Source organism: Schistocerca gregaria, chromosome 3, assembly GCF_023897955.1.
Source record: "Schistocerca gregaria isolate iqSchGreg1 chromosome 3, iqSchGreg1.2, whole genome shotgun sequence".
NCBI lineage: Eukaryota > Metazoa > Arthropoda > Insecta > Orthoptera > Acrididae > Schistocerca > Schistocerca gregaria.
The window spans coordinates 291,714,160-291,720,159 of record NC_064922.1 but is presented as its reverse complement, the minus strand read 5'-3'; positions in this window follow the sequence as shown (position 1 = coordinate 291,720,159).

The following is a 6,000-nucleotide window of genomic DNA, read 5'->3' as shown; positions in this document are numbered from 1 at the left end:
GAGTAGACCTGAGAGCTGTAGATATTTGTCACAGTGTGAGGTGGGACCTCAATGCCCAAAAATTTTTAGTAGTCTTCTTGTAGATATTGTTCCAAGGTTTTACACGGTGTACGTCAGGGGACAAAAATCTTGCAAGAGTTATATCATCTCCTGCACACTTCCTGCAATATTTTCAGTGACCCTATCTATGTACAGCCAATATTCCATTAAACATGATGACGGAGGAAAGCACATGTTCGTAGGTCAAAGCATTAGGCACACAAATGCCAGGTAAACAGCAGCAGTGGACACTGTCCATGGTAGAGGCAAGATCGGATAACAGCAGCTGAGTAAAAAACTGCTGCCAAGTTGTTTTATATTTGCCCATAATGGAAATATATGTGACCAACCACTGATATTGGCAGCACTCCCACCACAGGTGCCCTCGCTGGACATGGGTGGCATTGTGCATGTCAGTGCATCCATATCTTCCATTTCCATGTCCAGCATAGCTACTAACCTGTTGTACCTGTGAGAAATATTAAAAAAACTTAAGAGCTAACCAAGCACAACACACAACCTGTCCTCACAGCTTTGGAAGGTAACAATCCCAAGGCTGTAGCTACGCCATATATCCACAGTATCCATTCTTTCAGGAGTGCTAGTGCTGTAAGTTTTGCAGGAGAACTTATGCGGAGTTTGGAAAGTAGAAGATGAAGTGCAGGTGGAAGTAAAGCTGTGAGGATGAGTCATGAGTCATGCTTGGGTATCTCAGTTGGGAAAGCGCTTGCCAGCGAAAGGTGAAGGTCCTGAGTTTGAGTCTTGGTTTGGCACACAGTTTTAATCAGCCAAGGAGTTTCTTATTTCTTCTTCCTGACCTTTAATTCCCTTTCCAAAATGAGTCTTTTTGTTACCTTCATAGCTACAGTCAGCTGGGGTGACTCTGTACCACATTCTTCTATTCTTTCAAAATACTGGACACAAGAAAAGTTACAGATCACAACAGACATTGTAACATTTTACATCTATAGTTACTGAGTCCTTGGGAAAGTGAAAATGTACACTAACTAGGCCCCATTAGAGTAAAATTTCTATTTTAATACACGTATTAAGTTACACAGGTATTCAGGGTAACTTTAGACCAGTCTTTTTTCCTGTATCTGATGTTCTGGGTAAGTTTTGATTATACCAGAAGGAAATTAGGTGTTAATAAAAAGTAAACACAAACAGTGTTCATTCAGTATTGCAGGTTTACTTTGAAACATCAAGATATTTGTATTGACATGGCATTTTTCAACTTAAATCACTGTTTCCAGAAGCTCTCTTCACAGCCAATATAATTAACGCAAAAATTGCAAGCCTGATGACTTGTAAGGAGGTGGAAAGATAACTGAAATACTAACTAGAAACCACAGAGGTAATAAGAGTGTTACCTTTAATAAATAATAATAAGAGTAGGTGGAGCCATTTGAAACAATGGTACTAAGTGGTACAAAGATATCCTGACTGGTAAAAAGTTACCCTGATTGACCGTACAGAGTGAATAACACCGAAGATAAGCTACAACCTTCTCTTATTTCTTTCTCAACTACTGCTTCCCTTTCATTTCCATCAGTTCTTACAACTGAAGTCTGGCTTCAGTACAAACTGTATATAACTTTCAGTCCCTATATTTTTTTCAGTCCCTGTATTTTATCACTGACACCTTTAAAATTTCAATGTTTGTAGACTAATCCTCATTGTCAAAAGCTTTGTCTAAATCTACAAAAGTTATGTATCTTTCTTCAACTTCTCTTCTGTGATAAGCTGCTGCATCAGCTTTGCCTCATATATTTCTACATTTCTCCAGGACTCAAAATGATCTTCCCCAAGGTCAGTCTCGGCCAGTTTTTCTATTATTCTCTAAACAATTGGTGTCAACATCTTGCAACTATGACTTACAACCAGGTAGTGTTCACACCTGTCAACACATGCCTTCTTTGGAACTAGAAGTATTATATTCTTTCTGAAGTCTGAGGGTTTTTCACCTGTATCATTTAACTTGCATGCCAGGTGGAATAATTTTGTAATAACTGGCTTTCCAAAGACTCTTAAAATGTCTGCAGAATGTAATTTACTCCAGGGGCTTTGTTTCCACTTGGATCTCTCAGTATGCTGTCAAATTCTTCTAGCAACATTCCTCATGTTCATGGCCTCAGTATGCTGTCAAATTCTTCTAGCAACATTCCTCATGTTCATGGCCTTGCCACAATTTAACACTGCCTACCTCAATGTCCTTCAGACCTCTTTCCTCATTTATGTTACTAACCCCATTCTAATATGCAGAAAATTCTCCTTTGAAAGGGAACGTATACAAACAATTCCACAGCACAGTCATGGGCACCCATGTGGCACCCTCCTATGCCAAGCTGTTTACGGGACATCTAGAGGAAACCTTCCTAACCTCCCAAAACCCCAGATCTGGTTTAGGTTCATTGATGACATCTTCATGATCTGGTGGACTCAGAGCCAAAACACTCTATCCTAATTCCTTCATAACCATGTCGACGGCTGCTATCCCTTACACAAGAAAAAAAAAGAGAAAGAAGAAAATAGCCCTCCATGGAAGGCCCAGATGTAAGACCTGCCCAATCCACCCATCCAGCACTTTCTGTTCCAGTCCTGTCACGATGTGATGACTTGACCTAGTCTATCAGAGGCCAGGCCACCTCCAAAAGCATAAATGTGATATACTAGCTCTGTTGCAATCATTGCACAACTTTTTATATTGGTATGACTACCAACCACCTGTCTACGAGTATGAATGGCCCAACCTGAACTGTGGCCAAGAACAAAGTGGATCACCCTGCAGTGCAACATGTAGCTAGACATAATATGCTTGATTTTAATGGCTGCTTTACAACCTGGGCCATCAGAATCCTTCCTCCACCACCAGGTTTTCTGAACTGTGAAGATGGGAGTTATCCTTACAACACATTCTCTATTCCAGAAATTATCGCACCCTCACCCTGTGATAACCTTCTGTCCCACACTCTCTACCCAAAATTTTGTGCCCCCTCTATCCTACAACCTCCTCCAAATCTGTGTCCCCTCACTCTCATTGTTTTCACTCTCTGCCAGTGCACCCAACAGTGTTTTCCCCTCTCTGCTCCTTGCCTTTTATGCCCCCCCCCCCCCTCTTTCTCTCTCTTCCACAGCCTCCTGACGCTGTCTGTGCCCTGTCCTACTACTTTCTGCAGTAGTCCATGCATGCTCTGCCAAACAACACTCTTCTCTCCCCCCACCCATACACCCTTCCCTATTCTCAATTGGTGCTTTCATTTAACATTACTGTTGCACTCTAGCTAAAGTGACCAGAGGTAGCGGACATGTGTGCATGAGGTGTGCCGCCTGTGTGAATATATGTGTGTTTTCCTTTCTTTTCTGAAGAAGGCTTCGGATGAAAGCTTACTGTGTAACAGTCTTTCGGTTGTGTCTGTCTCCAACTCAATGTCTCATGTCTATGGTGAGTAACAATCTATCCTTTTCATAATTGTTTGATTGAATTTATTTTCTATTGTATTCCTTTCCTTGTTTCAGTCAACCATTTCCCATGCTCCATCATAAAACTCTCAACTTTTTCTGAATGTTTCAATTTATCCAGTTCTCATCTCCTTAATTCCCTACTATTTTGCAGTTTCTTCAGTTTTTGTCTGTTGTTCATGACCAATACATTATGGTCAGTGTCCACACCTGCTTCTGGAAGCATCTTACAGTTTAAAATCTGGTTCTTAAATCTATGTCTTACAATTATATAATCAATTTGAAACATTCCAGTATCCCCAGGTATCTTACATGTACACAACCTTCTTACATGATACTTAAACTAAGTGTTGGTGATAATTAAATTATGCTTTGCGCAAAATTCTACTAGGAGGCAGCCTCTTACATTCACTTTCCCCAGTTCATGTTCTACTATTTTCCTTCTCTTCCTTTTCCTACTTTCAATTTCCAAATCACCCATCACAATTAATTCTACATGTGCTATAACTATATGAATAATTTCCTTTATCTCCTCATACACTCTGCCAATCATCTGTGAAGCTAGTTGGCACATGAACTTACACTACTGTGGTAGCTGTTGGCTTTGTGTCTATCATGGGTATAATAATGTATTCATCATACTGTATCTGCTTTCTTATTCATTAGTAGATGTACTCCTGCGTTACCCCTCTCTGATTCTGTGTTGATAATTTTATGTTGACCTGACCAAAAGTCATGTTCTTCCTGCTAATACACTTTACTAATTCCCACACTATCTATCAACGACCTATCCATTTCCAAGTTCTCTAATGTACCTACCCAATTAAGGGATGTAACATTCCATGCTATGACCCATAGAATGCCACTTTTGTTTAGTCTGATGATGACTTATTGCTGAACAGTTCCCATCCAAAATGTGAATGGGGTACTATTTTACCTCTGGAATATTTTACCTGAGAGAATGCCACCATCGTGTAATCATACAGTAAAGCAGCATGTCCTCAGGAAAAAGTCATGGCTGTAGCTCCCCTTTGTTTTCAGCCATTTGCAGTGCCAAAAGAGCAACATCATGTTGGTTAATGTTATAAGGTCAAATTAGCCAATCATGCAGACTGTTGCTCTGCAACTGCTGAAAAGACAGCTGCCTCTCTTTAGGAACCACAGATTAATCTGGCCTCTTCACAGATGCTCCTCCATTTTGGTTGGTAGATGTACTCCTGCGTTACCCCTCTCTGATTCTGTGTTGATAATTTTATGTTGACCTGACCAAAAGTCATGTTCTTCCTGCTAATACACTTTACTAATTCCCACACTATCTATCAACGACCTATCCATTTCCAAGTTCTCTAATGTACCTACCCAATTAAGGGATGTAACATTCCATGCTATGACACATAGAATGCCACTTTTGTTTAGTCTGATGATGACTTATTGCTGAACAGTTCCCATCCAAAATGTGAATGGGGTACTATTTTACCTCTGGAATATTTTACCTGAGAGAATGCCACCATCGTGTAATCATACAGTAAAGCAGCATGTCCTCAGGAAAAAGTCATGGCTGTAGCTCCCCTTTGTTTTCAGCCATTTGCAGTGCCAAAAGAGCAACATCATGTTGGTTAATGTTATAAGGTCAGATTAGCCAATCATGCAGACTGTTGCTCTGCAACTGCTGAAAAGACAGCTGCCTCTCTTTAGGAACCACAGATTAATCTGGCCTCTTCACAGATGCTCCTCCATTTTGGTTGGCACATCTGGTATGTTTTTTCTGTATTGTTTCATGCGTTAGAGTCATTCAAAAAGTAACTAGCCAGAAGCTGTAAAACAAAAACCACTGAAGTGATTGTAGCCATTGTTTACAGAAGAAGGTTAGGTTCCTGTAAGAGCACCGAGCCTCCCACTGATAGAGGATCATTGGCACATACCCATGGAACAACATAATGAGAATGTGCATACATCTACTGCCCACTGCAGTCAGTAGTGCTGAAAACATAGAAATTGAGACTTCAAAAGAAGAGCAAAAGGGTGTAGTGCATTTCCTTACAATGGAAGGAATGCCGTGAGTAGAAATTTATCGAAGAATGGAAGAAACACTGGAGAGCACTGCATGTCTGTTGCAAGGGTCAATGTGGCACAAGCAATTCAAGAAAGGATGGATGCTGTTGGCCAGTGATACACAATCTGGAATGCCACACTGAATTACCAGCACTATCGTCCAGCAGATGGGTGCCTTAATTATTGAATGCTGGAAAGTTATAGTGGTAGACATTGCCCTAGAGGTCAGGATGAATGTTAGAATTGCAACAAACTTTGAGTGATCTCCTTATGCATGTGCTTTTTTCAATGACTTTCTATTTCCTGCACTCCCTTCACTGCAAGGAAATTCACTACACCTCTTTGCTCTCCTTTTGAAGTCTCCAATTCTCTGTTGTCAGCACTACTGAGTGATGTGGATGGTTGATGAGTGCATGTGTTTGCTCTGTTGTCATGTGAGTTTGCACC